Genomic DNA, 12,062 nt, shown 5'->3' on the forward strand with positions numbered 1-12,062 from the left:
GTACCCCCACATGCATAGGCCATACATGCAAATAAAATGGAATTATTTTGTCTTTGTAGTAGAAATGCTTCATAATGCAAGGAACAGGAGACATTCTCATGAAGCAAATTAGTTGGTACCATTAAATTCCAGCCTCTGGCTCATTGTCCTGGAGGTTCCCAACCAGGATCAGGTGGCTTCTGGCTTTGAACTTTTGCTAAGGGTGTCATGGTGGGATTTTTCAGGAAGACCAGCAGCTTCCCTCAGAAGCAAGCACAAAGGGAAAGAGAAACCCACCCAGGTCTCGCAGTCCCTTTTGAGGTCACACACCAGGAACATCATGACCTTTCTCTCTAGGCCTTGCCTCTTAAAGACTTCACCATCTCCCATGGACCATGCCTTGACTTTGGGCCTGTAGGGACCATCATACAAATGACAGAGTAGAGAGGACTCACATTTCAGTGCTGCGAAGCGGGGTTGGAGTTTGGCTTTTGTGGAAGAACAGATTCAGACACTAGCCAGAATCTTTCCTAAAGACTGCATCAACTGAAATGTGCAAGTACGCATGAGGTCCACCTACTCAAGCCCCTCTGTTTTTGTAGATCCCAGATGTGTCTGGTTTGGAACAATGGTTCTAAGTGTCTCCAGTAGTCTCATTGCTAACCGGAAATTATCGTGTCTCTCAGGACAGTGCAATAAAGAAAAAAATGGCATTTTATGTTGACATAATTATTGTGGTTTATTTTCAGGATGTGAATTGTAATGATTCAGCTGACTAAATTTAACAATGTAAAATTACATGCAGTCACTTGAGACAGGGGTACAAGTAAGGACTGTCAGAGAACATGCAAGTTGTATTGCTTTCAAACTTTCTCTAAACTTTGTGCGCTTTTGTTTTATATGGCACTTTAATTTCATGCAGATAATTTTTCATTTATCTTTTTTCATTGTTTGAGACTTTTGTACATGCATATAATGTGTTTTGATCAATCTACCCTCAATTGAATCCCTTCCCTATCCCTCCAACTTCATATGCTCTTTTTAAAAATTCTTTAAAAGAATTTTAAAAATTCTCTTTTGAGATTATAATATAGTTGCATAATTTCCCCCTTCTTCATTCTCCTACCTCCAAACCCTCTCCTATGCCCCTTCTTGCCCTGAAATTAAGGCCTCTTTTTTTCATTGACATATATTTTTACATACCTATACATACATACACATATATGAACAAACCTCCTCAGTCATTATAGTGTTACTTGTATACTTTTGTGTGTTTTCAAGTTCCTTATAGAAAAAACCCAGGGTCATGAATTTGTTTTCTATTTTGGAGTTATTAGTCAATGAAGTCCCATGGACCCCAACATTATGGGTTATTGCCAATGCTTTTGGTTACTCTTCAGAACTTGATACTAAGACCCCATCACTGATGACATCACATACACTGAGTCTTAGAACATAGAAAAACCAAACAGACACTGATCTGGAAACTTCATCCCTACCGACTTGATGACAGAGGTTTCTGTCACACCTAGTCTCGCAGTCATTCAGTTTCAAAGAAGCATACAGAGGTCTACATTAATTATAAACTGGTTGGCCTATTAACTTAGGCTTCTTATTAACTCTCATATCTTAAATTAGCCCATAATTCTTGTCTGTATAAGACATGTGCCTTGGTACCTTTTATCAGTGAGGCATTCTCATCTTGTATTCTCTGTGTCTGTGTGACAACTGAAGACTGAGCCTTTCCTCTTCCCAGAATTCTCCTGTTCTGTCACCCTGCCTATACTTCCTGACTGGCTACTGGCCAATCTTCATTTTATTAAACCAATACAACTGACAAATCTTTACAGGGTACAAGACCATTGTCCCACAGCCCTGTCTAACTCTCATAGTGCCACAGTTTCTATTTATAGTACTAGAGAAGAAACATTAAATGTTCTTATCCAGCTGTTAACCCCATTGAGCTACAATAACAACTGATACAATAGTGGCATGAATGTCACAGGAGTAACCACTCTCTATTATTTTAAAGGCCTAGGTCACAGAAGAGACTCGTGCCTGCCCTGTTAACTAGGACAAACTTTTTTTTCAGTCCTGGAAATATTGTTCAAATTAAAATTTGCATGTAAGATAATTTTAAAATGGAAAAGTGGTGTTGCCTTTCTGCCTGCTGCTTCTTTGAAAGCATGTCCTATCTGTGACTATAACACCCTTGTGATATCCATTACTTTTCAGAAATCTTGAAAGTGCCCACCTTGAAGAATAATTTAATCCTCTGATTTTGCTTCAGGATTTCTGTATTAATGCTTTGAAGAGCCATGAATCCAGATTAAAGACCACTGAAAACCATGTCATGCTCTGCTATTTATTTATGAGAACTCACTCATGATATCTGACCTCCCAATACTCACTAATCAGACAGCAAATGAATTAATTCATTGTATCAGGTGAGGTAGCTCATGGCAGAGCTGGAGCAAAGTCTCACACACAGCAGGGGCTTCGTGAGTTTTTACACATCCTAATGAGCTAAGAGCTAGCAACTTTTCAATGATGCTTAGCCTAACATTGGTTTAGTGCCCTAGTTAGCTTTAACTGGATAATACACAGCTCTCAGATTAATGTATTTTAAATTTTCATGCATAGACTAGCTGGAGTCCCTGGGCTCTGAGTTGGTGCCTGTCCTGCCTGGGTATTTTGAAAACTTTATACAAGCTAGAATTATCTGGGAGGTGGAACTTTCATTGAGTAAAGGCTTCCATCAGATTGCATTTGAGAAGTCTGTAGGGCATATTCTTGATTAACAGTTGGTGTGGAAGGGTTCAGCCCATTGTGGGTGGTCCTGCCCTGGGTTTGTAAGAAATCAAACTGTGCAAACCAGAAGCAGCTAGTTGGTAAGCAGTGCTCCTTCATGGCCTCTGCTTCAGGTCCATGCATAGATTTCAAGGTAGCAAACAGACTTCTCTGGCATGAGAGGTCTTTTACAGGTTAAGAGAAATAACTGAAGAGAGGCAGTGGAGACAGATGTGGGACAGGTTGCACAAGTATTGTATTGAGCCATAACTTACATTGAAATTGTATTTGATAAATAAACTCCTGCTTTTTTTGCTCAATGAGTGCTGAGCTCTTTCTCTTCCTCTCTCCCACCTCTCCCTAGTAAGTATACAAATTCCAGGAGGTTCCCCCTCTCACTCAGCAAGAGATTATAACTTAGAATTTCTTTACTCAACTCTGGAAGTCATAGGAAGGTTGTATCTAAGTTTTCTGGAATAAACTGACAGGAGACAGAGAGGCAATGTATCCTGTGTGTACCCATAGGTCTCACATGAGATGTTATTGGTGTAAAGCCCTCAAAACAAAGGGAACAAGAGCCACATGTGAGTGTCTGTGGCCCAGGAACATGGGCTCAGGCTGTCCCTGGTGACCTGCTCTGCTGTTGAAATAGTTACATGAACCTTCCCAGTCACAGAACAGAGTGTAGTTTGTCACAAAGGTTCATAGGTAGATTACAACAAAGCAGGGGAAACTCTGCCCTAGGTTTCAGATGCTGCCTAGTGACTGGTGACATCATCAGTTTTTGATTTGGTGGAAGCTAGCAGCATGCTAAGAATGCAATCCAAGGCTTTCCTTAATAGTCTAAAGGCTGTTACATCAGATATAGGAGTGGGCCATAAATGCCTGTTAAATCTTTTGAGAATCTTACCAGCAGTGTTTCAGTTTGTCACACTAGGAAGTGCTAGCCCATCAGCCTGGAGTCTTTAACACAGGTGTGGCTCTTCCTTGGAACTGCAGTTCACAGAAGTAAAGGGCCCTATGGATGACTGAAGCTTAAAGTCCCCTTGCTGAGGATAGAGTGGGGTGTAGGGGCTGCTTGTAATCACAGAGGAGGCAGCTGACTCTCAGAGAAAACAAATGACTCCACAGAATAGACAAAGGCCCTCTGCATTTTGGGGATGGTGTTTGCTGTTCTTGCTCTTTCCTTAGTTTAGTCTTCCTTGGTTAATGATACTTAAGGAAGACAAGCAAAGGTAATCATATTCTTCTTTGGTGAACGTAATATATTTTTTTTTTTACTTTAAAACAATCTTTTCTCATTTCACATACCCATCCCAATCCCAGTTCTCACTCCCTCTCCTCCTCCCTCTCCCCCAACTATCTCTCCACCCCACCCCACCCATCCACTCCTCAGAGAGGGTAAGGCTTCCCATGGGAAGTCAACAAAGTCTGGCATATCACTTTGAGGCAGGACCAAAGCCTTTCCCCCTATTTTTAGGCTGAACAAGGTATCCCTCTAAGGAGAACCTCCAGAGGCAACATCATCACTCACATCAAGATTTATTATAGAACCACAGTAAAGAAAACAGCTTGGTCTTGAAATAAAAACAGACAGGAGACCAATGGAATCAAATTGAAGACCCTGATATTAACCCACAAACCTATGAACACCTGATTTTTGACAAAGAAGCTAAAATTATACAATGAATAAAAGAAGGCATTTTCAACAAATGGTGCTGGCATAACTGCATGTCAACCTGTAAAAGAATGCAAATAGATCCATATCTATCCCCACGCCCCAAACTCAAGTCCAAATGAATCAAAGGCCTCAATATAAATGCAGCCACACTGAACTTCAGAGAAGAGAATGCATAGACACAGGAAACCACTCCCTAAATATAACATTGTTAGCACAGACACCGAGAACAACAATAAATAAATGGGACCTTCTGAAACTGAGAAGCTACTATAAGGTAAAGGACAGTCAATAGGACAAAACGGCAGCCAAAACAGAATGGGAAAAGATCTTCACCAACCCCACATCAGAGAGAGGTCTGATCTCCCAAATATATAAAGAACTCAATAAACTAGACATCAAAATACCAAATAATTCAATTAAAAACGGGGTACAGATCTAAACAGAGAATTCTCAACAGAAGAATCTTAAATGGCTGAAAGACACTTAAGGAATTGCTCAGCATCCTTAGCTGCCAGTGAAAAATGCAAATCAAAGCAACTCTGAGATACTATCTTACACCAGTCAGAATGGTGAATGCAATCTTTGCCTAAAAAAAAAAATGGCAACTTCAGAGAAAGCCTTTTCCTGAATTTCCTGTTCCCAGGGCCTCTTGATCTGAGTCCAAAGTTTCACATTTTATGATACTGTTTTCAAAAGTCCAACAAATTCAATCAAACCCAAACTGTTCATGGAAAATCATTAAAGGAAATTTTAGTATGCAGTTGCTTCCCTCTTTTTCCACCTGGTGCTTTTTGGGACCATGCTATTATGATCTTCTGACCTGGCCTGTTATCTGGGTACCTTGGCCCCTTAAGAGACAAGCCTCACCCACTCCCAACCCCCCCCCCTCACTGAGGCAAGCTGATCTCCCACCTCCTCCAGCATGCACTCTCTCTGTTTTTGTCCCTCTTCTGAAGATGTGTCTGCTGCCCATCTCTTTCCCCCAATCTTTCTGTCCCCCCCTTACCCCTTTTCCCCGTCCTCTTTCCTTCCACAACCCACTAAATAGACTCATACCCAAACCCTCTCTCTGTATGGCATATCTGTCTGTCACCAATCCTTTGCTGCTCTACTGAGGCCTCGGGTGACCCACCGCGGTCCTTCATGGGATCGCAGTCCCTCGTGAGATCCACTACCATATCTTTATAAAAGAATAACACACGCAAAGCAAGAGCCAGTGGTTGGCTGTTGGGTAGTGTTACTGGTGTGAACTGCCAACCCTTGCCAAGAGATCTTAAGGCACAGCAGCAGGAAGCTTCCTGTTAGTGCTTCCAGAGTTGTGAGCACCAAAATCAGGGCTCTGGAAGTCTCAACAAGCTCACCTACCTATTCCCAACGTGCCAGTTAAAGAGCAAAGTCAGAGATGGGATTTATCCAATGTGGCTACCTTGGAAAGAGAAACAGCTTAAGGAGTCCAGTGGCCGACCCCAAGTCCACCTTCAGGGTCCTGACAAGAGGTTTTGGTTGGAATAGAGGATAAAAAGTGTGCATGGTCCAAGTGTGGCCCCATCTGCCATGACCCATTGTTGTCTCAGCTCCATGGGTCTTCATGGTCTGAAGTCCTCAGAACTGTGGGAACTCTCCTCCTGTAAGGTCAGCTCCTTCTCTGGCTCCATTAGGCTGCAGCTTCTCTTCCCCAACCTAAGATTCTAACACTTAGGATAAATCATTTCAATGATCTTAATGCCTGACTGTCTCTCTATAAAAACCTCTCTCCTCCAAGACGACAGGAACACCAGAAAGTGCCTCCAAGCTCTCGTAGAGACTTCATATTATTTCTTTTGTGTGTGTGTCAAATGATAACAATGAACAGATCCAAGCTTCTCAGAGGAGGCAGATTACCCCTGGGTCCAAAATAAATGCCTGGAAGGTTCTTGCTTTCAAATATTCCTATGTTAATATGTTTTCTGTGTAAAGCTTGGTAACAGATTGATTTCCAGTTTGTCTGAAGTGACCGCAAAATGGACCAAGTAAACAGTTTTATGTATTTGTGCATTCTTTGATGTAAGGATGTATCTGTACCTCATGTCTGCAAGCGCCCACTGTGAGAACTGGTCAGAGCTGCCCTGCTGTTAGCTCTGAGCTAACCTCTATTCCAAGTGACATCTCGGGAGGGATGCAAGACCTTAGGAGTGTCAGTGCGCAGAGTAAGGTGAGAAGGAGAAGGTGCGAGGGATGGCAGGGAGAGAAGCGCTGGCTCCTGGAGCCAAGGCTGAACTGCTGAGCGGAAGGATATGACTGTCTGTGCACAGGGTCCACCCCTCTGCAGACCAGAGAGGCTGGGAATGAAATGCAGTCTGTGCAAAAACACACAGACTTCCTTTCTGAGAAATAAAAGCTTCTTTGTTTTATTCTTTCCGTTGCTTGTTCTACTCTATTCTCTTTCTGTTCTGGTTTTTTACCCTGATGTTTCCCTTTTTTTTTCTCTTTCCTGTTTATTTTTTCCCTTACAGTTTATACACCCCAGCAGAATTTTTCAAACAATATAAAAATTGCAGTATGATTACATTCTATGTAATCATTGTAATATGATTCTATGTAATCATTGTAAATGATTACAATGAGTACAAGTAAGAAGCAGCATTTTTCCCACTTCCTGTATATGAGTAAATGTTTTATGTATTACAGGTGAAAACAGATTATCCTGGAGAACTCATATATGGTTAAACATTTATCTTTTAGACTTCTCATAGACTTTTAGCCATAACATAGGCAGTAGTTTTTATAATTACCAGGAAAACAGGTTACCAATTTCACTTTTCATATTTTAGAGTTCAGTCCAATTACTAAACTAACGATCCACTTATTTGTTTTCTAGTTGTATGGAGTCAATTGTTTAAAGCTTTTCATTAGCTATGATGCCCACAGAAACCTGTGAACACATCTCCCAGCATCAGGAAGAACTTGAGTTTTTCTTAATCATTAACCTAACCCATAGTCTGCATGGCTCTTCAAGAGAAACTCATAAGTCCTAGGGGCATGACATCTCCTTGTTCCTATTTTCTGTCTTCTGCAGCCCCTGCCTTATCAGGGGTGGGGCAACACTATAGCACACCATTACCTATATTAATTTTCCCACTAAACTAACCTTTGTCATAATAGATATCATATTGTATTTGTTAGAAATCCTTAATCATCAAAGTTCTATTTAAACTATTATTTTATAAAATTATTACTTCGGTTAAACAATACAGCTTAAAAGGAAATCATCTTCATAATAATCCACAGGTAAAAATGTCCAGTAGAACAGGATATGTCCACGAGATAATCACACTACATTAAAGGCAGTGAGGATCTCCCCACGCCCCTTCACACCATATCAGATACTAGAGACAAACATCCATGGCAAACATATAAAGGCACAGCAGTAGCAAGAGACATTTTGGACCCGAAACCCTTGGGGCCTTGCCTATCTGAGATTCACCCATCAATGTCTTGCATTCTGGTAAGCTAACCCCCTGGAGCTCAAAGGCCACCTGCTGCTTCTCTGACATGGCCACCAGCAACTATGGAACACTAAGAAGTATGCTAATGAGACAGGAAGCAGTCTTTAAAAATGATGCCACTCATTAAAGATTGTGGCTCTCTAAGTAAAGCACAACCTGGAGATTCGCTTCTCCTCTCTGATCATCAGCATCTGTTGTACCAGAAACTCTAGAATTCAAGGTACAGAATTATTTGAAGTCCAAAGGTTTCTCTGTCATGTGTTCCCACTATGTCTAGTATTCCCTTTTACCTTCTTTGCTCGCCCTTTCTTCCTCCCTTTCTTCCTTTCTTTTCCTTCCTTCCTTCTTCCTTCCTTTCCTCCCTCCCTCTTTTTCTCCCTCCCCCTCTCTCTTGCCCTTCCTTTCTTTCTTCCTTCCTTCCTTCCTTCCTTCCTTCCTTCCTTCCTTCCTTCCTTCCTTCCTTCCTTCCTTCCTCTCTTTCTCTTTTGTTCATCACATTCATGGGCATTGGATCCTCTGGAACTGGAATTGTAAGCAGTTGTGAGCCATCTGATGTGGGTGCTGGGAACTGAACCCCGGTCCTCAGCAAGAGCAGCCAGTGTTCTTAACCACTTCTCCTTCTTTCCGACCTTTCATATTCTTAATAACATCTTGATCTGACATTATGACACATGACTCTGTTCATGGCTTTTTTTTTAACTCACCCTGGTAGACCATAGACTCTGGAGGTGGAGGACCTATTGTGTTTGCAAATGACCAAAGCACCCAGTTTGCATCCTCTCAGGAGAGCTGCCCTCATTCTGCCACTCAAAACCTCACTGTGATCCTAAGAGCTGGTGCAGGAGAATTGTCTGTATTCTGTCAATCATGTTTTAAATAAACGCTGATTGGCCAGACAGGAGGTATAGGCGGGAAAACCAGATAGGAAGTGGAAATGATGCAAGGAGAGCAGGAGAATTCTGGGGAGGAGGAAGTTGATTCCTCCCACCCCTGCCCAGATCACCAAAGCAGCAGGATGTGAGCTGACCCACTGAAAAAGGTACTGAGCCACATGGCTAACATAGATCAGAAAAATGGGTTAATCAAGATGTGAGAGTTAGCCAGTAAGAAGCCTGACCTAAAAGGCCAATCAGCTTTATAACTTACAGAGATCTCTTGTGTGGTTTTACTTTGGGACTAAACAGCTGGGGGAACGGGCAGGACAGAAACACAAACAAGCAGGCCTGGCCTTTTCATGTTACAAAGAGCAACTAAGAGACTCCGAGAGTGCCCTGCTTTGCTTTTCATTTATTTGGATATTTGCTGAAAGCAGAGTAGGTACACTGAGACAAGTAGAAAGAACAGTGTGGGGACCTGGGAGGATGTGCGATTGAGTAACCAAGTCCCTGGCTCAATTCTGAGAGGAGGGAACTTTCTGTTGGTTCCCAGGCAGGAAACCCTTCTGACCTGGTGGCTGGCTGCAGGTCAGGAGGTCCCAGACAAACTCTGGCAAAGCAGACATCAATGCCTGAATCCTTGGAGCCACTTGTCCAGGGAGCTCTGCAGCTGCAGCTGTGTTCATTTGCATCTGAATATGCTGCTTTAAAAAAACCCTGTAAAATCAATTAGCCTTCCAGAGAGCATGCAGATCACCATTTACTAAACCGACCATTAAACAGAAAGGAACAGAAAACCAAACTAAATATGAAACACGTTGCTTAAATGGGTAACCACCCCTGGGCTGTCAAACAGTTTACTCCCACATGGAAAGCTCTAGTGCACAAGCATGAAGTACCATCTGGGGTCTCCCCAGTGCCCATCTGTGCCTCTTCCTTCTCCTTCCATCCCAACATCTCTGCTTCTTTCCTACCTTCTCCTCCATATAGCTCTACCCTCCAGACTGCTCCTGTCAACTCCAGTGTGGTGGTTGCTGCCTGAATGGCGGCATGGCCGCTGTGATGCAGAGAGCTGAGCCATCAGGGCAGGCTGGACTTGGTGCAGACCGCTCATTCTTCCTCGTGTGCCTTGGATGAGCACCGCAATTCCATGAGCATGCTGTGACTCTGAAGACACAGAGGGACAGAAAAATAAACAGCACCTGAGCCAGGTTAGAGCACTGGTCAGTTGTAAGGCGTCATCTTGATACGGAGAGAAATTTCTTTTCTTCTTGGGTCAGTTCCTTTCGGGCAGAACAGATACACATGAACAATTAGAGAATTCAAGACAGGCAAACACTCCATCACTCCCTCAGACCTGCTTTAAGTCTCTCACTGGCCCAGAGTTAAGAACTTCAGGACGAGTAAAGAAAACCACTGCCAGGACTGCTATATTCCCTTTCTTAGAGACATTTTGTTTTATTTAAGATTTATTTATTTTATTTTGTGTGTGCCATATATATGTTTGGTACTTACAGAGGATGCTGGAAATCTTGGGACTGGAGTTATAGATAGTTGTGAGCGAGTGTGCAAGTGCTAGGAACCGAACTTTTGTCCTTTGGAACAGCTGCAAGTGCCCTTAACTGTTGAACCATTCTGAGAGACTTTTTAAACAAACATGCTGCAATGGCTTGAGAGTCACACTAAGGTAGAACTATGTGTGACCTTTGATTCTGACCTAACCAGCACCCCTTTCTCATCTGTCAACCTGTATTTTTCCTCAGAAACCTTCACAACAAGATTATGAGCCATGTTGACAGTCGACAGGTCTTGGCTTCCTTGTGGCTGATGTCTAATGAGAATTCCTTTGCCCTGTTTGACCTGTCTTTCTATTTTGCCAGCATTCTGATTTCCAAGCCTGTTGGATAGAGCTACAACTTTCTTTATGAAAGATTCTTTAGATAAAAGTAAACAAGCACAAATATTTTGGTATAAATTATATTTTTTGAATAATATAATTTCAAAAGACACAAATCGTATATATAAGTATATAAGTATATATTATGTGTACACATATACACATGTATGTATATTTGTGTGTGTGTCTGTACTTCATACACACATGCAGCCAATTTTAAGGTACTTAGAGATGATTCTCTCTCTTGAGATGCCTACACCCACTCCTTGGTTGTGCACTATTGCTGTCTTCTTGCATCTCATCAACTCATCCTGAAATTCTTTTCCGTGCCAGATGTCAGGATCCCGGCTACACCCGAGTGGAGGTCCCAGGGGGAGTCCCTCGACTGTATGGCTAGCAAGGTGAATCAAGTTTCCTGCTGCTATTGACACCTTGAGCCTCAAAAGTAGGCTGCTTGTCTAAGATGTACATGGCATACCCTTTCAGCACTACTTCTACTATATCTGGTAAGTTTTAGTGTCTGGTGTTTTTGCTTCTATTTGCCTGGAGATTTTTTTCTGGGTTCCCTTCTGATTTATTCTTTGGTCATGTTCAGGGTGTTTGATTTCTTTATATTTGTAATTTTTTTTAAAATTTTCCTTTCACTGTGGATTCTAGAGTTATCCTATTAGGACTGGAAATATACTTGGCACGCCTTCAGAATTCTTGGAGTTGTTGGGTCTGGCTTCATAGCATTCTCAGAGTCGCTGGGACTTGCTTTGTGGCCTTGGCTGTGCTGTGTCCTTGAGAACCAGGTGGTCCTGAGGAGGACCTGCATTCACTGCTGCTGGATGGATGGAGAGCTCTGCGGGTGGTCCTGGGGAGGACCTGTATTCACTGCTGCTGGATGCAGTGCTATGCAGATGGTCCTGGGGAGGACCTGCATTCCCTGCTGCTGGATGCAGTGCTATGCAGATGGATGTCCTGTCCATCGGTCTAAAGCATCCACCCACTGCCTCTTCATTGCATTGCCATCTGGGTGTCTGTGCTTCAAAGTAGGTTCTCTGAGTGCACTGTTTCTATTCTCCAGGGCCACAGACATTTTTATTGTGTACGTAGGTGTGCTAATGTTGAGACAGATATGCATACATGCATATTACATGCAATTACTCTGCCATCCTCATGACTCAATCCTTTTTTCTCACAAAATCTCCTTCTTTGTCCTACTTAGTTCCAAATGTTTAAGGAAAATTTTTCCTTCTTCCTCATCCCCCTCTTCTTGTTACAAGAAAAAATAATAATAATTCTGCTTTCTGTTTTGGTTAATTCATGAGTTGGGCCAATTAACTGCTGCTCTAGTTCTGTCACCAGTTGGC

This window comes from Myodes glareolus, chromosome 6, assembly GCF_982192425.1.
Source record: "Myodes glareolus chromosome 6, mMyoGla1.1, whole genome shotgun sequence".
Classification (NCBI taxonomy): Eukaryota; Metazoa; Chordata; class Mammalia; order Rodentia; family Cricetidae; genus Myodes; species Myodes glareolus.